Source organism: Macaca nemestrina, chromosome 3, assembly GCF_043159975.1.
Source record: "Macaca nemestrina isolate mMacNem1 chromosome 3, mMacNem.hap1, whole genome shotgun sequence".
NCBI lineage: Eukaryota > Metazoa > Chordata > Mammalia > Primates > Cercopithecidae > Macaca > Macaca nemestrina.
The window spans coordinates 84763467-84789136 of NC_092127.1; the positions used below are offsets into that span (position 1 = coordinate 84763467).

Below are 25670 nucleotides of genomic sequence, written 5' to 3' on the forward strand. Positions count from 1 at the left end.
AGTTTACCTATATCCCAAACCTATACATGTACCCCTGAACCTAAAATAAAAGTTAAAATATTAAAAAAGAAAAAATAAATTGGTTCATCAAAATACCACAAATCACCGTGAAAGAACTTACTCATGTAACTAAATACCACCTATTCCCCAAAGCCTATGGAAATAATTTTTAATGTAAAATTTAAAAAAAAAATTTAAAGAATAGAAAATTAGTAGAAATGTTGGGAATATTGTGAAATATTAAATTTTAATTTCTTTATATATTTTCATAAAAAACAAAACAACTATTTAGGAAAACTGAATACCTGTAAACCCAATTCTGCTTCCAGTTAGTGTGTAAAAATAATAATAATAACAACAACATACTACTGTTGTTTCTATCCTAAGAATGATAGCAAGATACAGAAGATAAAATTATTTGGCTTTTTATCTTTCTGTTTGATTTTTGTTTCGCTTTAGCATAACTGAGCACAATAAGCAAAGACATTAAAAAAGCTACATCCTAGAAGATGCAGAAAGTTCTGAATCTTTCCTATAAGAGGAGAAGCCCATGACTGCTTTCAGGCAGGAAGAAAAGGAATTCTCTACAGATGGGTGAAGAAAAAACTAGCCACACTTTTAGCAATGCACGAAGCCTAGCATGAAGGATTAGCATTTGGAAGATCCTGGTAATATAAGTCTGCATTCACCCACCAACAATTTCCCACAGATGTTTATTGGATGAACAAAGGATAGTGCATTTAAGCCAGGGCGGGGAGGAAGGAGAGTCTAAATAAAGCCCTTTGTCCTGGTGTTTTTCAAGTACATGCATGGGACAGGTCAAGAGATAAGGAAAATCTCTCTGGGGTACATGGCACTGAATAAAATGTAACATACCTTTACAGGCTGGGGACTCATCAGGAGCGCTGAGAAAAATTCCTCTGAAGCCACTGAGCCTTCACCGAGAACACAGAAATGGTTCTCCAAAGCCTAGGGGAAGGGTGACAGAGTGAAGAGGGTCCTTCCATGACAATAAATAAATAAAGCCCAGGAGAGGTCACGGGAGCAAAGATAATTCCCCAGTAGAACAAATAAACAAACAAACAAACAAAAACACAAAAACTGATGGGTATCCTGCAGAGAAATGTGTCCTACCAGTATGAAAGTTGGTAGCTGATCTGTAAGTACAAAGAGATATGCAAAGTCGTACAAGTGCTGAGAATCAAAGCTCTACTGAAAATAACATTCTCATTGTGCCCTCAAAGTATTTGAAGCATGTGGTGAATTGGTTCTAACTAAATCTCTGTCAAAGCTCAGACCCAGCTCAAAAGCAGCTTATATTGACTCAGCCCCCTGGTACTAGCAATGTGTCAGGATAAGGGCCATGTCCTTTTCTGCCATATCCTTTTCTGGGATAGCCGATATTTTCTTCACTCTTGTTTTCTACACATTGTCTAGCATAATATCAAATTATGGTGCATGCAAAGAGGCAAGAATATATGGCCTCAATTTAAGATAAAAGAAACAGTTAATAGAAAGACAACCAGAGAGCCCTAGATATTGGAATAAATAGACAAAGACTTTAATATAACTAAGACATATATGTTAAAGGAACTAGTAAAACATTGAATGAAATGTTTAAATAGATTAGAAATTCCAGCAGAGATACTTTAGAAGTGATGAAAGAGGGATGGAGTTTTGTTTCTTTTGTAGGGCAATTATTTCCTGAAAACCTGACCTTTCTTTAACTTCTGGCAAAACACAAATCCATTACTGGAGGGCTCTGGAAAAGTTATCGAAGGCTGTAGACTTTGAAAAAAAAATTAGAAGACAGATTAGATGAAATGAATAATAGAGAGTGAGTTATTTATTTCTGTGGGTTTCCCATGCAGTAGTTATAATTGTGGTGATGGTAGAGTCAAGCTAAACTCCAATAGAATACGTATTTCTGGGTGGAAGATCTAGTGAAATTATCATATGATGAAGATAATACTGGAAAGGCAAAGCCATAAAGAGGGATACCACATTCTGTGTATGAAGATTGCTTATGTCTCTCACTGACTCCTGGGCCTTGCATGGGTAGAGCAGACTGAAAGCATTCTTAAATGAAATATGTGCAACCACCAAAGCAAGCATGAAATTATCAGCACTCACTGGAAGAATAGTACAAAAATCCAGAGTCTGTGAAACATAACATTCACATTATCAATTCAAAATTATCCAACATGAAAAAAGGAAGACGTAAACCATTCTTCACTGAAAAAATAACAGGTGACAATCCCAAGGTAATCTAAATATTAGAATGATAATGAAATGATTTTAAAACAGTTAATATATCTGTGCTCAGTAAAGTTAAAGAACATATGTGTAATAAACCAAAAGATAAGCCATACCAGTAATGAAGTGGAATATTTTAAAATGTAAATTTTAAAAAAACATAATATCTGAAATAAAAAATCCACTAGATAAAACTAATAGAATGATGCAGATTATGCAATAGTCAGGGAAATCTATGATAGATTCAAATACATTATTTAACATAAAAAGAGGGAAGAAACATCTTAAAATATGAATAGAACCTCAGGGATTGAGAAATAATTTTATCAAAAGGTACTTAAGTGGAACCACAGAACAAGAAGAAACGATATAAAAACTCAGAATTAATATTTGAAGAATTAATTACAAAACCAGAAATCTTCCCAAATGTGATGACAGACTGAAATGAACACGTTCAAGAAACTTAGTGAATCCAAGACAGCATAAACTCAAATATCACTTTAGCTCATCATATCAAACTATTGAAAGCCAAAAATAAAGAATGAATTTGATAGTACCCAGACAAAAAATGACCCATTACATACAAGGAAGCAGTGATTAAACTGAATGAAAACTTCTTATTAGATATGTCAAGGCCAAAAATTAATAGAGCGTATAAGGTGCCAAAGAAGTATAAAACTTATCACCTGCACAAGAATGCAAATAATCCACTATGATTTTCTGAGGTGTTTGGACTGGCATCTTGTCTACCTTACATAAAAAGCTTCTGAATATAGTACATGTTATGAAGATAAACCTGCACATTAATTGGAGTCAGCTTTCCAACTTGTAATCTCTTATGTCCATATTCCTCACTTCTGGTTCCATGAGACTTACTACCTACTATTCATTCCTTTGTCATTTTAAATTAGCTGTTTATATGGATTTCTCATAAAAGAGTGACTTGTGTCAACGTACAGTTCTTCCTTCCTCAGACTTTTTTCTCCTTAATTCTTGGTTTCCTTAGTAGCTCTCTGATGTCTTCAATTATCAGTGAAACCAATTTTTAAAAAAGTGTTTTAATTTTCGTATAAGGAGTAAGGAAAGGATCCAGTTTCAGCTTTCTACTTATGGCTAGCCAATTTTCCCAGCACCATTTATTAAATAGGGAATCCTTTCCCCATTTCTTGTTTCTCTCAGGGTTGTCAAAGATCAGATGGCTGTAGATGTGTGGTATTATTTCTGAGGACTCTGTTCTGTTCCATTGGTCTATATCTCTGTTTTGGTACCAGTACCATGCTGTTTTGGTTACTGTAGCCTTGTAGTATAGTTTGAAGTCAGGTAGCATGATGCCTCCAGCTTTGTCCTTTTGACTTAGGATTGTCTTGGAGATGCGGGCTCTTTTTTGGTTCCATATGAACTTTAAAGCAGTTTTTTCCAATTCTGTGAAGAAACTCATTGGTAGCTTGATAGGGATGGCATTGAATCTATAAATAACCTTGGGCAGTATGGCCATTTTCACGATATTGATTCTTCCTATCCATGAGCATGGTATGTTCTTCCATTTGTTTGTGTCCTCTTTTATTTCACTGAGCGGTGGTTTGTAGTTCTCCTTGAAGAGGTCCTTTACATCCCTTGTAAGTTGGATTCCTAGGTATTTTATTCTCTTTGAAGCAATTGTGAATGGAAGTTCATTCATGATTTGGCTCTCTGTTTGTCTGTTACTGGTGTATAAGAATGCTTGTGATTTTTGCACATTAATTTTGTATCCTGAGACTTTGCTGAACTTGCTTATCAGCTTAAGGAGATTTTGGGCTGAGACAATGGGGTTTTCTAAATATACAATCATGTCATCTGCAAACAGGGACAATTTGACTTCTTCTTTTCCTAACCGAATACCCTTGATTTCTTTCTCTTGCCTAATTGCCCTAGCCAGAACTTCCAACACTATGTTGAATAGGAGTGGTGAGAGAGGGCATCCCTGTCTTGTGCCAGTTTTCAAAGGGAATTTTTCCAGTTTTTGCCCATTCAGTATGATATTGGCTGTGGGTTTGACATAAATAGCTCTTATTATTTTGAGGTACGTTCCATCAATACCGAATTTATTGAGCGTTTTTAGCATGAAGGACTGTTGAATTTTGTCAAAAGCCTTTTCTGCATCTATTGAGATAATCATGTGGTTCTTGTCTTTGGTTCTGTTTATATGCTGGATTATGTTTATTGATTTGCGAATGTTGAACCAGCCTTGCATCCCAGGGATGAAGCCCACTTGATCATGGTAGATAAGCTTTTTGATGTGTTGCTGAATCCGGTTTGCCAGTATTTTATTGAGGATTTTTGCATCGATGTTCATCAGGGATATTGGTCTAAAATTCTCTTTTTTTGTTGTGTCTCTGCCAGGCTTTGGTATCAGGATGATGTTGGCCTCATAAAATGAGTTAGGGAGGATTCCCTCTTTTTCTATTGATTGGAATAGTTTCAGAAGGAATGGTACCAACTCCTCCTTGTACCTCTGGTAGAATTCAGCTGTGAATCCATCTGGTCCTGGACTTTTTTTGGTTGGTAGGCTATTGATTATTGCCTCAATTTCAGAGCCCGCTATTGGTCTATTCAGGGATTCAACTTCTTCCTGGTTTAGTCTTGGAAGAGTGTAAGTGTCCACGAAATTATCCATTTCTTCTAGATTTTCAGTTTATTTGCATAGAGGTGTTTATAGATTTCTCTGATGGTACTTTGTATTTCTGTGGGGTCGGTGGTGATATCCCCTTTATCATTTTTAATTGCGTCGATTTGATTCTTCTCTCTTTTCTTCTTTATTAGTCTTGCTAGTGGTCTGTCAATTTTGTTGATCTTTTCAAAAAACCAACTCCTGGATTCATTGATTTTTTGGAGAGTTTTTTTGTGTCTCTATCTCCTTCAGTTCTGCTCTGATCTTAGTTATTTCTTGCCTTCTGCTAGCTTTCGAATGTGTTTGCTCTTGCTTCTCTAGTTCTTTTAATTGCGATGTTAGAGTGTCAATTTTAGATCTTTCCTGCTTTCTCTTGTGGGCATTTAGTGCTATAAATTTCCCTCTACACACTGCTTTAAATGTGTCCCAGAGATTCTGGTATGTTGTATCTTTGTTCTCATTGGTTTCAAAGAACATCTTTATTTCTGCCTTCATTTCGTTATGTACCCAGTAGTCATTCAGGAGCAGGTTGTTCAGTTTCCATGTAGTTGAGCAGTTAATTCAAGATGGATTAGAGACTTAAATGTTAGACCTAATACCATAAAAATCCTAGAGGAAAACCTAGGTAGTACCATTCAGGACATAGGCATGGGCAAAGACTTCATGTCTAAAACACCAAAAGCAACGGCAGCAAAAGCCAAAATTGACAAATGGGATCTCATTAAACTAAAGAGCTTCTGCACAGCAAAAGAAACTACCATCAGAGTGAACAGGCAACCTACAGAATGGGAGAAAATTTTTGCAATCTACTCATCTGACAAAGGGCTAATATCCAGAACCTACAAAGAACTCAAACAAATTTACAAGAAAAAAACAAACAACCCCATCAAAAAGTGGGCAAAGGATATGAACAGACATTTCTCAAAAGAAGACATTCATACAGCCAACAGACACATGAAAAAATGCTCATCATCACTGGCCATCAGAGAAATGCAAATCAAAACCACAATGAGATACCATCTCACACCAGTTAGAATGGCCATCATTAAAAAGTCAGGAAACAACAGGTGCTAGAGAGGATGTGGAGAAATAGGAACATTTTTACACTATTGGTGGGATTGTAAACTAGTTCAACCATTATGGAAAACAGTATGGCGATTCCTCAAGGATCTAGAACTAGATGTACCATATGACCCAGCCATCCCATTACTGGGTATATACCCAAAGGATTATAAATTATGCTGCTACAAAGACACATGCACACGTATGTTTATTGCAGCACTATTCACAATAGCAAAGACTTGGAATCAACCCAAATGTCCATCAGTGACAGATTGGATTAAGAAAATGTGGCACATATACACCATGGAATACTATGCAGCCATCAAAAAGGATGAGTTTGTGTCCTTTGTAGGAACATGGATGCAGCTGGAAACCATCATTCTTAGCAAACTATCGCAAGAACAGAAAACCAAACACCGCATGTTCTCACTCATAGGTGGGAACTGAACAATGAGATCACTTGGACTGAGGAAGGGGAACATCACACACTGGGGCCTATCATGGGGAGGGGGGAGGGGGGAGGGATTGCATTGGGAGTTATACCTGATGTAAATGACGAGTTGATGGGTGCAGCACACCAACATGGCACAAGTATACATATGTAACAAACCTGCACGTTATGCACATGTACCCTACAACTTAAAGTATAATAATAATAAATAAATAAAAAAAAAGTGTTTTAACCATTCTTCTTGTTCTCAATGGCAGTATTTGAATGTTCAAAGTATTCCATTCTTCACAAAATTATTGTTATAAAATCATAAAGTTTTATTGAGTAAAATTTAAGAAGAACTAAATAAATGGAGATATACACCATAATCATAAATTGAAGAATTCAATATTACAAAGATTTCAGCTCTTCCTAAATTCATATTTAGATTTCTAAAATATGTGCAGAGGTCAAATAAGGTCAAAGGCCAAAACACTATTAAAGAAATAGGACAAGATGAAATATATCAACATATGACATAATATAAGCTATAGTTACTAAGGTAGTGTTATATTTGGAAGTAGATTGATGAAATGAAATATTAACTATAAACATCCTCTCACACAGTTATGGAAAACCCATATACAACAGAAGGCTTATTGCAAGATCAGTGAGAAAGAGTAGGCTGTTCAGTAAATACTATTGACAAAATTGAAAACTGATATGCAAATTATTGGTATTGAAATTAGACCATTAATTTGGTATTATGCAATTTGGTACTGCATTAGACCATACCTTAAAGGCAAGTCAAGGTAAATTAGTCTTAATATGAAAGTCAAAATTACTCACCTTTCAGAAGATGACATGGGATAATATATTAATAACCTCTGCCTAGGTATGTTTTCTTAAAAATAAGCACAAAAAGTTCCAGATGAAGATTTTTTTAAATAAATACGTACTGTACAGAGTGATGAAAGACAAGCTAAATGTAGAAGAAGATATTTAAGACACGTATAATTGACACAGGACTAGTATCCACAATTCTAGGAAGAAAGACAATAGTGGAAAATTGGGCCAAATATATTAGTAAATATTTACAGAAAATGTTTGAATACTTAGTGAATATAGAAAAAGGTGATCATTCAATCTCATTAGGAATTCAGAAAATGCTAGTTAAGACTACATGTAGAATTTATTTTAGAATTATAAAAATTACATACAAACAGTGTCTAACATTACCAAGTATTAAGGAGCATAGAGTAATAGGAATATTTCAAAATTGATTCCAATTCCAGAAGAATTGCTTATTATTGTATAAAAATATGAAAATCTGCATTCTCTATGTCTAGGCAATTTTCTCATAGATATGACTCAGAAAAATATTTGCCCCTGTTCACCTGGATACATACACAATATTATTCAATTTAACATATTTTATAATAGAAGAAAAGAAAGTGCAAAATCAGTCACAGTATGGAGAATGCTATGCAACAAAAATGGCTAAGTTGTGATTAAATACCATGACATGGAGGAATCTTACCAACCAATCTGAGTGAAAACAGAAGGTTACAAAAGAAAACAAATGAATGATTATATTTATATTAAGATAAAATATAAATACAATTATAAGTATAAAATAATTATTACAAATACCAAGATGGCAGTTACCTTTAGGGGCATGGGAGGAAGGCAAAGGGATACTAGCTATTTTATTTCTTGATATAGGTGTTTATCAAATGAGTTTACCTTTAAATAAGCCAAAATACATCAAGTTTTCAACATGTTCCTTCTATGAAAGTATTCCAAGAACTAGGAAAGGATTAAAGCTAAGGAGAACTTGATTGGTGATAGGTTCCTGAAATAGGGTTCTGTGGCTGCAACGTTTTCTATCTGATGAAATTTCTAGGCATGTTTTGCAAATCTTAGGATGGAAATGATCTATTAGCCATTTCCAGGCAGGATCCCAAAAAAGCAAAATCTCTATCAGCTTCTCATGTATAACATGGTAGAAAAACAAATAAACTATTGAGTAAAAATAGGCCTAGGATAGTCTTGAAGCATTTCTTCTGACCTTAACATGAGATAGGATCAGTAGTAAGTTTCTCATTACTCATTCATTTATTCACTCACTCATTAATTCATTCAAAGTATATTTCTTGAAGGCCTACTACCTATATTCTAGATGTATTACAGGAACTTGAGAAAATAGTAATGAATAAAATTACCTTCATGGAACTTAAATTGCAGTCTTTGAAATGGACAGCAAAAACAATAAGAATAAAATACACATGATATTAGTGAAAATTTCTAAGGAATATATAAAATATTGGGAGAAGAAGAACAGAAGCTTCAGATAGACCAACTATGGAAAGCCTTATTGAGAAAATGACTTTTAAATAAACACCTGAAAGACATTTGTGTGAAGATCATGGTAGGCAGAAGGAACAAAAGGACAGTAGAATGGCTGCCCTTATGGTGGAAGCATGAACTGGCAGGAGACTAGTGGGGTAAAGCAGAGTAAGAAGCAGAAAGTGGCAGTAGATTAGTCATATAGGTAAAGAGACCAGATTACAGGGCCTTGCAGGTCATTAAAAGCACTTGGGCTGTACTTAGGTGAGACAGGAATCTACTAGAGGGCTTTAAGGGGAAGATTGACATAATTTGGCTCATGTTTTAGATCACTGTGACTGACATGTGAAACAGACTGTATGAGAAATAGAAGTAACGGGAGAATGGCTAAGAGATTATCGCAATTATTTACGTGAGATGCTTCCTCCAAAAGAGCAGGGATATGACATAGAGAACAAGTGGAAATAAAGAGATCTTGGAATTGAAAATGAGGAAAGACATGGTAATAACCTCAATGAAATGAAGGTCAAAGACTGGATGGAAATCTGGGTCCACTTCTGGGTTAGCTTAGATGACAGCACTCAGGTCCCACTCCTGATACATTGACAAGTTTCCTAGACCTAAAACATGACCCTAGAGAAAGGGGTATGAAACCCACAACAAATGGAGATTAGGTTTCTAATTGGGACATTATGTAAGTTTGACATTTGTGATAGAAAAATTAAAGTTAATTTTCTTATAGACCTGAATTTGCAAATGGAGATTTATATGTAATATATGTATATTTTTGTGGTATGTGCCTAAACACTCTAAAAAAGGTCAGAAGAATACCAACCAGGCTGGGCACAGTGGCTCATGCCTGTAATCCCAGCACTTTGGGAGGCCGAGGCAGACAGATCACCAGAGGTCGGGAGTTTGAGACCAGTCTGTCCAACATGGTGAAACCCTGTCTCTACTAAAGATACAAAATTAGCTGAGCTTGGTGGTGTGCACCTACAATCCCAGCTACTCGGGAGGCTGAGGCAGGAGAATCACTTGAACCCAGGAGGTGGAGGCTGCAATGAGCCAAGATTGCACCACTGTACTCCAGTCTGGGGAACAAGAGAAAAACTTCGTCCAAAAAAAAGATGAAGAAGTATACCCACCAAACTGTCAATAACGGCTACCTGAGGAGTAGACAGTGATAAAAGAGAGTTTTTATTTTTTACTATATTCTTATAAGGCTTATGTAAGAGTTTTCTGATTTAAAAACTATTCACAATAGCAAAGACTTGGAATCAACCCAAATGTCCATCAGTGACAGATTGGATTAAGAAAATGTGGCACATATACACCATGGAATACTATGCAGCCATCAAAAAGGATGAGTTTGTGTCCTTTGTAGGGACATGGATGCAGCTGGAAACCATCATTCTTAGCAAACTATCACAAGAACAGAAAACCAAACACCGCATGTTCTCACTCATAGGTGGGAACTGAACAATGAGATCACTCGGACTCAGGAAGGGGAACATCACACACCGGGGCCTATCATGGGGAGGGGGGAGGGGGGAGGGGGGAGGGGGGAGGGATTGCATTGGGAGTTATACCTGATGTAAATGACGAGTTGATGGGTGCAGCACACCAACAAGGCACAAGTATACATATGTAACAAACCTGCACGTTATGCACATGTACCCTACAACTTAAAGTATAATAATAATAATTAAAAAAAAAAATAATAATAATAATAATAATAAAAGAATCTTTAATATTAAAAAAAAAAGAACAGTTTAAAAATTAACTGTAGTTTTCCAGGATGTGTTGTAATGATTCTATTGCTAGATTTGCCTTTCTAAAAATTAATATTCTACAACGAATATTATATACTCTGCTGATTTGAATACATTCCAAGTTACTGAGATATTTTTTCAACTAAATATGGTTCAAATTCTGCCCAGTTACATGTTTTTCTCATTAACTCTTATTGCCCTGATCATTCTTTTTCTATTATAATTGTCGATGACTGAAGTAAAGTAGCTATTAGGAGTTTCAACCCTCACCTTGTCAAATATTACTTTTTCTCCTGTCCCTGAAAAGTAGTGAGCCCACCTTGCCACTGAGTGCTTCGATTTCCTAATCGCTTGTAATCTGTGACATGCTTCCTTTTATATCATTTGCTGATGGTAACCCATTATAGCTTGGCTGTTTTATATGTCCCCTGAATGTCTTTACTAAATTTTTTTTTTCTCTGAGAATCATTTTTCTTAAAAAATCTCATTTGTCCTTTTAGACAATTGTCTTTTTTTCTATTGCCTTTTCAAATTCACTCCTTAAGTAGAGAGAAAATTTTTAAATAATAAAGATCAGATATTTTCCAAGAATAATTGTTTTTCTGCTTTGTTTCCTCAAGTATAAAATGTAGATATATGGTTTTCTTGAAGGGAGGGTTACTTTTATTTTGCATTGTCTTTCAAGTCACTATGATATGATTATCTCCTTTTGAATCCCTCACGTTCTTGAGACTTAAAAATGAAGAGGAAATGCTCATAGGATGCTCAAAGGAACCATAGTTTTGTTGTAAATGAAAACAAAGATAAAACTATGAAAAATTCAAATTTTTGAGTTGCCTGTTAATCTGGTGTAAAATGTGTATTCCCATTCAAAATGTCCTCCCGGATTCTATCCTATTCTTTTGGAAGAAGATAAAGAAGGGAAAAGAAAAGTGATACTGGGAGAAGCTGGTAGATAAAGGGAATTCTATCATATAGCCACAATGAACAAAACTGAGTAGTGTCTGAGGAATTGGAAGAATTCAAACAATTTAAATAGATTAAAATATTAAGGGGATTGAAAACCTTCCTATGTAACTGGCAAATATACACTCTTATCCAGATAACATTTTCCGATTTTCTGTGTGTGTGTGTGTGTGTGTGTGTTTAATCTCTCTGCAGTTACTTTTTTTTATTTGGAGGCTTCTGAAAAAGCTGTGCTTTAACTTTAATGAATAATAATATTCAATAGTGAAAATACAAATATCATAGGGGGTCAAGTAAGGAGACGTTTTGTAGAATGAATATTTTTATTAGAGCTTCTAAAACTTCATTTTATTTATTTAGTTTTCTCAGTGTTTAGAGTGTGACCTTCTAGTAAATAGACACATCTTTGTCAGTGTGGATGAAAAGGGAGAACAAGTGGTATGCTAGTCATGGCTCTTCAGATAAACAGAACCAATAGGGTGTGTGTGTGTGTGTGTGTGTGTATGTGTAATGATATTTATTATAAGAATTGGTTCATACAATTATGGAGGCTGAAAAGTCCCACGATTTGCCATCTACAGACTGGAGAACCAGGAAAGTCAGTGGTCTATTTCAGTCTGAGTCTTAAGACCTGAAACTCAGAAGAACTAATGGTGTAACTCTTGTGGTTCAAAGCTCTAAGAACCAAGATGTCCAGGGCAAAAGAAGGTGGTTGTCCCAGTTCAAGGAGACAGATAGATATATATAGAGAGACTTCTTCATTCCTCTGCCTGTTTGTCTGATCTGGCCCCGCAACGGCTTGGTTGATGCCCATCCACATTGGTGAGGGGGACTCTTGACTCAATCTACTGGTACAAATGCTAAGCTCTTCACGAAGTACCCTCACAGACATACTCTGAAATAATGTTTTGCCAGCACTCTGGGCATCCCTTACCAAATACAGTTAAATATCACAAGTGACACAGTTACACATGTGAGAACAGCAACAGCGTCCATGCTGGTGAAGAAGCTGTTGGCATAGGTTAGTAACATTGAATAGAAAACATGAACACCTACATGTGACCAAATGAAAACACTCATCCATGCTGACTTGTCTCGTATTAAATTCATCACCACAAACTTCAGGTGGGTCCATGATGCTCCTGGACCATTCCATTACAATTCTCTAAAAAAAAAAAAAAAGGGAAAGTCTCTGTCACTCTCCTAGGTGAATATTATTTACATCTTCTCCTCTCTCCTCAAACTCCCAGCAAAATTTCCTGTTCCTCATTCTCAGCTAAGGACTTCTTAGTTCCCTGACTGCTTAGAAACAACCAAGAAAGAAATTTCACATGCTCCCATTACCAAATATAACACCAACCTTCATCTGAATGCATATGATCTAAATTTCTGTCAGTTTCCCTGGTGATTTGTCTATGCTTGCATATAAGGCCACATTCTCCTTTGGGCACTAGAGCTTCTTTCCAATATTTAAGGACTTTACTTCTATATGTGTCCTCTCTCTCTTCTGAATCATCAGATATTCCCATTCTGATGAATCTTTCCAATTAGCACACATACACATATTATTTCCCATATTAAAATAACAAAAGAAAACAAAGCTCCTTAACCATATATTCTGTTTCAGCTACTGCTCCACTCTACAGAAAATTCTTAAGAGAATTGTTAACAGTAATGGTCAGTCCCCAATTTCTCTTCTTTCATTCTCTTTTGAACTTACTCCAAATCTGAGCTTTTAGCCCTGCAATTTCACTAAAAATATTCTTGTCAGGGTCAATGACTTCTACAATGGCAAACCTAATGGTCAAAACTCAGTCCTTTTATTGCATAAACTGTACTAATTTGACACAGCTACTTAATACTTTCTGGACTTGGCTTCCAGATTACAACTTTCTCTTGGGTTTCCTCTTACCTTATGTTACTCTTCAGTCTCTTTTTGCTGGTTCTCTTATACCTATCAAACCTTTAAACATTTTAGTTCCTTGCATCAAGAATCTATTCCTTTTAATAAATACTTACTTTTTTGGCAGTCTTGTGCATCCCCATGATGTGAAATATAATTATATTTTGAGAACTCCTGAATTTATATTTTAGCTAGGGTCTGTGATCAAAATTCTAGACTTTTATATTCAACTCCTTGTTGACATCGCCACATGGATATCTAATAGTCATTCTCAACTTAATTGTCTATTGATTAGTGTTTATTCTCTCCTCACTTATTTCAAACTGTTTCTCCACTAGTTTCTAGCACCTCATTAAATAGTAACTCCATTTCCCAGATGATTAAGACAAAATTCTTGGAGTTGTCTTTGCACCCTCCCTTTTCCTTAATTCTTTATCCAATCTGCTAGGCAATCTTGTCAACTACTTTAAAAATATAGTCTCAATATTACAATTTCTCACCATCTACTCTTACTAGTCTAGTAATAATAGTATTTATTAGGCACTTGTAGGTACTTGTCTCACTGTTTTATTACTTGAGTTGTACTTAATTCTCATAACAAACCTATGAAGTATTTGCCCTTATTTTCATCACCATTTTATGGATGAGAAAATGGAGCCACAAAAAATTAAAGTATTTTACCAAAGTCACACAGATTGAGTGTGGAAGAGGCTTTATTTAAACCTTGAAAATTATGCCTCATAGATCTTGCTCATATATCTCCATTTGGGAAGGCATATCAAACTGGAAGTGTTCAAAACTGAACTCTTTATTCCTACCCCAAAACAAAGTAGCTTCTTCTACAGTAACTAGATTACTACAAGTAGCTCTACGGCAGCTTAGGCTAATGAATTTATCATTGACTTTTAATTTTTCTATTTATAATCACATAGCATTTTCTATATTGGGATAGCTTTTTAATAATAACAATGTGTTGAGAAGAAAATTGTATTAGTAGTTTTACCTCTATTCTTGAAAGCAAAAACCTTTTGATTGCTACATGGGGAAAATATTGGTTTCTGGAGACCTTTTAGATGTGTAAATCCGTGGTGCAAAGTCATATATCTATAGATCATTTTCTTTATTAAATTTCCATAAAATCAGCTTTCCAATTATTGTCAGGCTAAAATAAAGCTTTGTCTCACCACTAACTCATGTCTGTGTTGTGTAATTCAGGTTTATATTTTTTCATTAATGTATATTTTTTCTTACAAAATATAAGTGACTTAGGGAATATAGCTACATCTCTATCTATCTATCTATGTATCTATCTATCTATGGATCTCCAAAATTTAAATAATGTTATCCAGTCTGCATTATCACTTTGCTATTGGCTCTTTTCTCAAGTAGCACCTGTCACTTTCATGATCACAAAATTATTACAATCATCTCCAGCCTAATGTACTATTTTTCAGGATGAGGAAAAAGAAAAAATAAAATAAAAAGAAATATTACTTACTGTTTCTCCAAGGAAAGTCTAGAAATTAAGTCTCAGACTCTGATTGCTCTGTCTTGAATTTTGTGCCCATCTCTGAAACACTCACTGTGTCAAAGATATGCAACACTGCCTTCAATTGCTTGGATATATATACACTTAAAGTAAACTACATTGAAATTCATGGACTAAGAATGCATGGCTGTGGTCCCAAGGGAAACCATGTGTTTTTACCCGAAAGTAATGTAAGTAACAGACGCTCATACACTTACCTTTAGTACACTGCATATTGAACATTTATTTCTCAACTTGTAAGGAGCTCGCTAGAATTCTCATTCTACCCACATGCCTTAACTATCTCTTCATTTATTTATGGGAGTGACACATCTGATAATAGGTCAAAGATATGTAATATAAAGTTGAGGATGGAGAAGTGAGAGAATTAGCGACATGAGTTCCTCAATATCACAGCCCTTGGTTAGTAAGGGAACTATGGCCATCATTTTTGCTAGTTACAGTTCTGTGTGAATTAAGAACATATAGTGAGGAACTAAATGTTTTTATAATGACATTTATACCACAAATTTAAGTAATGCAAGTTTAATCCTGAACCATATCCACCAATTGATTTTAATCATTGCTGGGTACGCTTAGCAGACAAACTGATGGTAAAAGCCTTACAAAGGTATGTTTTCTCTCTCCCTTTGGTTTTTTCTTTTTCTATTTCCTAAACTTTCTTTCTTTGCATTTCTTTAAATTATACTTTTAAATTATGGGGTACATGTTCAAAATGTGCAGGTTTGTTACATAGGTATACATGTGCCGGGGTGGTTTGCTGCACTCGTCAACCCGTCACCTACATTAGGTATTTCTCCTAATGCTATCCCTCCCTTAGCCTCCCACCCCCTGACAGGCCCTAGTGTGTGATGTTACCCTCTCTGTGTCCATGTGTTCTCATTGATCAACTCCCATTCTCACTCATAGAACATGTGGTGTTTGGTTTTCTGTTCTTGTGTTAGTTTGCTGAGAATGATGGTTTCCAGTGTCATCCATGTCCCTGCAAAGGACATGAACTCATCCTTGGCTGCATAGTATTCCATGGTGCATATGTGCCACATTTTCTTTATCCATTCTATCATCGATGGACATTTGGGTTGGTTCCAAGTGTTTACTGTTGTGAACGGTGCCGCAATAAACATACGTGTGCATGTGTCTTTATAGTAGAATGATTTATAATCCTTTGGGTATATACCCAGTAATAGGATCGCTGGGTCAAATGGTATTTCTAGTTTCCTAGTTCTAGATCCTTGAGGAATCGCCACACTGTCTTCCACAACAGTTAGACTAATTTCGCTGTTAATGGGAGTATAAATTAGTATTTCCTTCACTTTCTAAACAATTCAGGTCTAAAGCCATTAAGTGAGCAAGTGGGTGGTGGGGGCTGAAGGGGGCAGACACAATAGCCTAAAGAAGAGTATCAAACCCCAAATTGTATGAGGAGGGTATCCACACAGGGAAGGAGGCAGTGGCTAACATGAGAGATTGATTACATGCTGGAGAACTGACCAAGTAAATAACTAGAAATGGAATAAATTCTCTCAGTATCAAAAAAATGTGAACAAATATCTAAAGGGAGAAAATCAAAATGAAGCTTTTGCTAGTATATAGGAAATGAAAATATGATGGTATTAGTTCCCATGGTGTCTATGGATGGGTAGATAGGAGCTAGATGAACATATAGATAGAAAGATAAAAATAAAAGATGTAAATGTGTGTGTGTGTATACACACTCACACTTATTTCCCAACTTCTGTCTACGGAGAGATATGCTTAGGGGCATATATACTGCCTAGATGCTGGCTTCAACATATCATTTCTCTTTCTCTTTAAAAGGAATCAAGAACACTTAGACATAGCTGATTTCAGTGCTTGAACAGATAAGTAGAAAATAAATATAGAATATTTTGTTGTGACAAAGTGAGAGAAATTTTCTAATTTGGAAGAATTTGTTTTTATTATGTAGTAGAATGTTTTTATAAAACATAAGTGGTTAAGAAATTTTGGGACACAGGGCATCAAGTCAACAACTTATTCTCAAATAGTTTGTGCTGGGTGGTTCCTTGCATTGTGTTTAAAATTTGTGTTTGTATCTTTGTAAAGTCAGTAATTATTTTTAAAGTATTGAAAATAAAGAAATGTAGTTTTATGGGAGCTAAAAAGAATATTAAAAATAATCGAAGCTTTTTCCACTCTTGGGAATAACTGAGACACTGGTAGCATAATCAAACAGAACGATTCTAGCAAATTTCCCTTAGTCATGAAAGGATTTTTTCCTAAGAGAAGAAAGAGCAGGGGAGAACTGGAGGAGGTATCCAAAGAGTAGAATGATGCCTGTTACTTGAATCAATTCCCCTAGCCTCTTGGTTCAATTGTCTTAAAACCTAAGAAAGTAAGGACTGCAACGAAACAATTTAAAAAGTGGTTTCTATGAAACTGACAAAACTGTTGATGCCACTAGCTCTACTTATTTTATTCCTTTACTAGAACTCAGCTAAAATATGGGAGTCACACTTGATTCTCCTCTCTTTAGCCATATATTCAGCCACCATGTCCTGTTGAATATTCCTATTTTCAAAAAGTCTTTCAATTTTTTTTCTATCCCTACTTTTTTTTCCTCACTCGTGAAAAGCTTCAGTCATCTCTCACCTGAATCATCTTCTCCTTCTTCTTCTTTTTCCTCCCCCTCTTCTTCCTCCTGCTCTTCTTTTTCTTCTGCTTCTGCTTCTATTTTTGCCATAGCTGCTGACCTATGCTTTCTCTGTTCAATCTTGACCCCCCTGTCAAATTATTCTGCACACTATATCCAAAAAGTTCTCTCAAACATCCTATCACTTCAACCTCTCAGTGGCATTCAACCTCCTTGGAATGAAGATGTAAATATTTACCATGATTTATAATACCATTTATAATCTGGAGCTTATTTACCTTTTATATTCATCAGTCTCCAGTTACACTGGACCTCATTTGGTTACTAGAATTCAGAAAAACTGTTCTCTGGTGTCAGGGCCTTTATAGACTGTTCCATATGTTAAAAGTAAGACTGTCCTAGAGGTTTTTCTATGACTCTGTATTCTGTTGACCTCTGTTTAAATGCCATTCTTTTCTCCAATTCCTCAGCTTAGATTATTTGCCCTGCCATAAAATTCTCTAATTTCTTTATTTCTCTCCTAAAATATGTAAGTTCTGTGGAGGCATGAATTAGGACTAAGATGTTTACTTATATATTGTTTTATTATTTACTTTATGGGTTTAATTAAAATTAGTGGAATACATTTTAAAATTAATAAACTCAAGAGGCAAACATAGTAATCATTTTTCTTTGCTATGGACTACCACACAGCTTCAACACAATAAGGGTCATTTATCCTGCATCATTGATGCTAAGTAGCAACATCCTCTGCTGCAATTCTAAGAAGCTGTGGCAACTGGATGCTGAAGCACAAGAAAGAGTTAGTATTTGGTGGGGACATTAATTCATGGTGAACCAGCAATCCCAACTGCAGAGCCAGGTGAAGTAACTGTGGAAGTCACAGGAAGTAGGAGTAGTATCTGGCACAAACCACCACATTCAATATGATTGGTGGTCATGCCAAGGTATGTGAGCTTAATCCTGAACAGATATCTGAGTCCTCAGTTCATAACTTGGAACCACTTTGAAAAGATTGGAACAACGCAGTATGTAGACACAAGAACCAACACTGTTTGAATTATTACTCATAATATGACTTCGTGTGAAAGCAGGAAAAAAATTATTTTAGTATTATCTTTGTAAATGGGAGAGCTAATTTATATCAGCCTATTTACCTTACAGTTACTAAAAAGGAACTTTCTCCCAGATTCTGACAATGTGTTGACAGTCATTTATAGATCCTAGTTTGCTGGGTTATAAGTTATTTTCAACTTTGTTTAAATATCATTGCCATTTTAGGTGAAAGTTGGAGAAATTGAATTTGACATGACTAAAGGATTTTTATTTTTATTCAGTAGACAAGCAGTACAGGCTCAACGTAGAAATTTATAGAATGAACAAAATGAAAAGGAGATGAGAATAATCTCTAATGCAATCATCAATGACTGCCATTCTCAATATTTTATTACACCTCTTTTTCCACATATTTGCAGTAGAGACTTGGAGCATATGTTTGTAAAAGTTATATATTGCAAAAGATTGTTATCCAAAATATACAAAGTACTCTGAAAACTCAACAATATGAAAACAACCTGATTTTAACAGGGTGAAGGGTTGGAATAAAAGCTTCAACAAACAAAGATTTACAGATGTCAAACAACCATATGAAAAGATGCTCGGTATCACATATCATTAAAGAATTGCAAACTGAAACAATAAGATGCCACAACACACCTGTTAAAATGATCAAAATCCAAAGCACTAATAACACCATGTGCTAGTGAGGATAAGGAGCAACAGAAATAATCATTTATTGCTGGTAGTAATACAGAAAGGCACAGCCATTTTAGAGAATGGTTTAGCAGTTTCCTAACAAAACTAAACATATTCTTACCATATAATCCGCCAATTATATTATTTGCTATTCAAATGAATTGAAAACGTATGCTCACACAAAAGCCTGCATACAGATGCTTATAGCAGCCTCATTTGTAATTGTCAAAATTGGAGTAACCAAGATATTTGTCAGTAAGTAGATGTAGAAGTGAACTGTGGTACATCCATGACATAAAATGTTATTCAGTGATAAAAAGAAATGTACTATCCTTTTTACAATAGCAAAGACATGGCATCAACTTAAATGCCCATCAATGATAGATCAGCTAAAGAAAATGTGACACATATACATCATGGAATACTATGCAGCCATAAAAAAGAATGAGATCATGTCCTTTGCAGGATGCCATTATCCTTAACAGGCTAATTCAGGAACAGAGAAACAAATACTACATGTTCTCACTTATGAGTGGAAGCTAAATGATGACAACACTGGGCACATGCAGGGGAACAACACACACTGGGGCCTATCAGAGGGTGGAGGGTGGAAGGAAGGAAAAGATCAGGAAAAATAACTAATTGGTACTAGGCTTAATACCTGGGTGATGAAACAATTTGTACAAAAACCCCCTATGACACAAGTTTTCCTATGTAACAAATCTGCACTTGTACTTCCAAACTTAAAATAAAAGCTTTTAAAAAAAAATAAAGACAGAAATTGAAATCAGAAAAAAAATGTGGTGTCAAGCCATGAAAATACATGCAGGAGCCTTTAATGTTTATGACTATGTTAAAAGAGCCAGTCTCCAAAGGTTACATAGTGTATGATTCCATCTATATAATTTCTGGAAAGGCAAAACTATTGAGACAGTTATTTCCCACAAACATGTAGTTATTACATGTAAATTAAAAAATGTATTCCCAAATAAGATCAGCTGTTTCCAGAGGTTGAGGGGGAGAAGGATAAATAAGTAGACTTCAGATAATTTTTAGGGTAGTGAAACTATTATTTATGAGTGGTAGGTACATGCCATTATACAATTGTGCAAACCCATATAATGTACAACACCAAGAGTGGCCCCTAATACAGTATATGGTATGAACTTAGAGTGATGGTGATATGTTAATAAAAGTTTATCAGTTGTAACAAATGTACCCCTGTGATACAGGATGTTGATAGTGAGGGAGGCTGTGGGTATATAGTGGGGAGTTGTATATTGAAAATCTCCATATTTTCATTCAATTTTGCTCTGAATATAGAACTGCCCTAAAATAATAATAATAATAAAGAATTGAAGTTCTGATAAAGGCTACAGCATGGATAAGCCTTGAAAACCTTACACTAATTGAAAAAAAAGATGACTATTATATAATTCCACTTAAATACAATATCTAAATAGGAAAATTGATAGGGATAGAGAGTAGATTAGAGGTTACCAGAGATTGAGGGGAGGTGTGAAAGAGAAGTTACTGATTAATGAATACAGATTTTCTGTCTGGAGTGGAAAAAACGAAATAGTGGTGATGATTACACAACACTGTGAATGTAATCAATGCCATTAAATGGTTTGGCCTTTCACATGCAACATAAAATTATTCAGTAAGACAATGCCATAAGGAAAGGTAACGCTTGCCTTAGAGGATTTTGAATTATCTTTCTCATGTGTACTCATGTGTATAACATTTTAAGTGAACAGTTTGACAAATGTTGACAAACATATATCTGCTCTCCATCTCTCCGATCAAAATATGTATTTATGTTAAATATTTATATTAAAAAATCCTTTTTGCAACTTTCCAGTCAATATTTTTCCTCTACCAGAAGCAACCATGATTGTTTTTATCAACAATACTGTAAATTCATTTTAACATTATTCATTAGCATACCAGCTACAAGCTTTGTGGGTTTATTGATTAGAATTCTCCTGTATGGATTTGAAGTTACACTTATAGGCCATAAAAGCAAGATCAAGTCAGGAATTAAAAAATAATAAGGTGGCCAGGCACGGTGGCTCACGCTTGTAATCTCAGCACTTTCAGAGGCCCAGGCGGGTGGATCACCTACGGTCAGGAATTTGAGACCAGCCTGGCCAACATGGCGAAACCCCATTATCTACTAAAAATACAAAAATTAGCTGGGTGTGGTGGTGTGTGTCTGTAATCCCAGCTACTCGGGAGACTGAGGCAGTAGAATCGTTTGAACTTGGGAGGCAGAGGTTGCAGTGAGCCCAGACCGTACCACTGCACTCCAGCCTGGGAGAAAAAGTGAGACTCCATCTCAAAATAATAATAATAATAATAATAATAATAATAATAATAATAATGTGTAAAAGAAGCACAAGAATTTTCTACCTACCTCTTGATAGTTCAGAGGCAATATGGGCTTGGGTGGTTGCACATTAAAATAAACTTGGTGTAAGAGTGAGGTCAAGGAGAAAAAAAGCACTGAAATTAGCTCTCCTAATTTACTATGATATATGACTATGTGTCATATATAAGACCCAGAGACGGCTCAGAGTCTGGTATGCTTGTCAAATGTGCAGTAATGGAATGAAGTGTACCTGTATAAAAGGGACTACTGAAGGGACTACAAAAGTCAAGGGAAAAAATGGGAGCCAAGGGAAACAAGCCTTTTGATCAGAAGGAGATCTACAGGGCTACCTGGTGTCAACATGATGCTAAGGAGAGCCGGAGAAAGCATGATTGAAGCCAAGGAAAATCAGCACACAAAGTATACAGTTATAAGCTTCAATAACAAATGGCAATAGAGCAGCCTGTCTCTCCAGTGAGGAGGGTCCATTGCCTCCTGCCGACATATACCTAAAGAAAAGCATGCTGACTTTGGGAAAGAGACGCTTCTGCACTGTGCCACAAACTCACATAAGGGTTTCTCTCATTTCAGTCAGCACGGTATCTTTTAGGGTAAGAAGTAACAAAGACATAAATCTGAGACATTATTTGAAGGATTGTTTAAATCAGCAGCTTCAGTTTAGATATTTAGTTTAATTATCTCCCTTGCTAAACAGTAATCTGGGGGGAGAATTGGAATGAAAAACAGATTAGTTATTGACAACAAAAAAAATAATTATATTTTCTGTAAATGTCTAAGTAGCTATACACATTAAATTTATGGTCTGCTGCCATTTCATGTAAAGACCAGGTTGAATACAGATTATGAACTGTATCTTAAAAATTAGAACCATATCTGGCAAAAGTGACATCATCAAACTATTTAAATTATTTTTGTGCTCTTTTCTAGACTAGTGTTTGTAGTAGAATTTATGTGCATTCATACCGTTCTTAGGCTTATATCCTGATTACTTTCACTTAACATTATGCAATGAAAATTTTACACATTTAAAAATTCTCTAAAATGTTTTTAATATCTGTACAAAATTCAAATGGATTTACTGAAACGTGTTTACATACTCTCCTGTATTTGCATACGAAATCTAGTTTTGCAATTAATAGAAATAATATAAATGTATAAGCTGTTTGGACTATATCTCTAAATACTAATTCAGTATGTTTTTCCTAAGATTGAAATTTGTGAGTCAAAATAGATGAAGATTTTAAAAGTTAGCATATACTGCCAAATTGCTTTCCAAAAGCTCTGTGAAAATTTGCACAGCTACTAGGAGGGAAGAAGGTGCCAATCATAAAGAGTACACTTGCCAGGATTATATAATATCATTATGAATCTTTGATAATTTGATAGGTCAAACATTGTATAATCTTTAATCAGAATTTTTTATTATTTTATTATCTTTGAGTGGTATGATAGATGGCTACTGGAAGGAATTCGTAAAGACATAGTCTCTGCACCTGGGAAACATAAGGTGGTTATTTAAAACCGGGTTACAGGTTCTGGATTTTTATTTAGTATTGTTCTGGGGCTCTTTTTCCTTAGAAGAACATATTGCAGTCAAATTTTGTAAAATATACTACTTTTTTCTTCCCAAGTCTAACATTCATTGCTCCAAATTCTGTCTTTAAGTAATATATTTTATAAATGGGGCTTACTTTATTTGAATTATATATATTTTTGAAATAGTTTAAATATTACTATTCCTTAATCCAGAAAATCATTTTTGTTTGTTTGTTTGTTTTTAAATATCATATGTGTGTCAGGCACTATGGTATGTGTGAAATATCAGACATGGTCTCTGTTTTTAAGAAATTCAGAATGTTGAGTGTAGGAGGAAACAGGAGACCTATGAAGGAGTCATCTATAATATAATTCTATTAATATTCATTAGAAGTAAAGAGAGAGAGTTCTATATAAGAATTTATAATGGAACGCTGTACTTTGAACTTCAATCGGGCAATTTAGTACTATATCCCTAGTACTTAGGAAATTTCCTGGTACACAGACAGCACCACACAGGACGTAATGCCTGATTACATAGCATTTGCCGACAGTAGGGACAAACATTAAGCATTTACTAGCATTTTCAAAAATGAAAGTTTTGTATATTGTTGATATATACATAAATAATATTAATTCTCATAGGTAGCCACAATGTTCATTATTAGTATGCAGGCAAACTAATAGTGTTTGCTATCACATCCATCAGGTGATCTCCTCCCAAGTGACCATTGAGAAAACCTAAACACAATTTTTAAGGCACAACTTTATCAACTTTTAGAGCTATTTACATAGAGAGAGAGATTTAAAGATTCTTAAACTACAAAAATAACATCTTTATTTACAAATACTGCTTTTTCCACTTATATTTTATGAAACAAGCTTATTTACCCATTCACAATTATCTCCAATATTAGTATCTTTTAAAAAATCTCTGTGGTAGTATGTGTTATGGTCCTATAACCAAATGCTTAATACTCGGTAACTTACAAAGAACAGAAATTTATCTTCTCACAGTTCTTGAGGCTGAGAGTCTGAGATCATGGCACTGCCAATTTTGGTGTCCAGTTAAGGCACCATCTCTACTTCCAAGATGGCACCTTGAGCACTGCATCCTACAATGGATAGGAACACTGTGCCCTCACATAATAGAAGACAGAGGGGCAAAAGAGAATGAACTCCCTTGGTCAAGCTCTTTTACGGTAGCATTAAGGCATTCATCCATTCATGCAGATGAAGCCCTTATAACCTAAACACATCCCCAAAACTTCCACATCCCAAACTGTTGCTTTTAGGATTAAGTTTTAATAAGAGTTTTTGGAAGGGACAAAAATATTCAAACTATAGCCATCATCAAAGTTATGTTTGGCATCTAATCTAATAGATTATTCAGAACACTTTGCTTTTGCTTCTAATTTGCTTGGACAATCTTTGAATTTGCCTGAATTTTTGTTGCTAAAAACTTTATCATAGGCCACAGGCAACCATTCTCATTGCTTTATGGAAGTTTGCTTTCTAATTTTCCTATAGATATATACTTATGATTTCCTCAACCATATAACTTATTGCATCATTTATTTCATGGTTTTACAAAAAGGTATCCAAATCTTGCAATTTTACATCATATCTTAAGATAAAAGGAAAAACAACTAAATTTATATTAAATTTCATTGCTTCCTATTTGTCATGTATTCCATAGGGTATGGAGGCAGGAGAAGGTGGTTCTATAAACATCCGACACTCTTATTGATTGTTCAACTTTTCAACTAAGTTGTCTTCAGTAAATAAGACTTTATTTTCAAAATAAAGTAAATAAGAACATGCCCTGTAATACCAAAGACTTTGTAAGGATTTTAGTATCACATGATTTCCCCGTTTATAACATAATAATTTGGGAAAAATTGTGCCTTACATTAGGATGTAAAATATTGTTCTGGTTAGGGAGATAAAATCAAAATTGGCCTTAAAGTATAGAGTAAGCGGGATTTTTTCAGATAGGTCATGGGCTGTTCAGGAACAGAGGTTTGTACATTTGTGTTCTGTTAAAGTACTAGAACTAGTCAAACATGGGGAGAAGGCATGGGACTTAGGGTTACTTGGTGCTATATAAAACTTACAGTGTTGCTAGGGACAATGCAAAGGGTATTGAAGTTTGTAATTGTCAACTAACTTTTCTCAAAAAAAAAAAACTTACATATGAACAATGAAAATTATGGACAAAATCTTGTTACAAACTCTAGACTGTGAGCTCTCTAAGAGATACTTAACTGCACCAAACCAATCTGGTTTAACTTTTATGTAACAAAATTGTAAGTTGATTTTCAGTTGCCATGAACCCCCAGGATGAAGGTTACATAACCTCATAAGCACTCCCAGATGAATCAAGTGTGCAACCACAGGTGGAACCTAAATCCTTAG

At 35.0% G+C, this 25670-nt stretch overlaps 1 long non-coding RNA gene across 3 annotated transcripts in view; it reads left to right on the top strand.

Moving 5' to 3' along the window:
• Positions 1–25670, top strand: part of LOC105486319 (uncharacterized) — a 255065-nt gene that overhangs the window by 78989 nt on the left and 150406 nt on the right. The gene's annotated exons all lie outside the window — the stretch shown is intronic.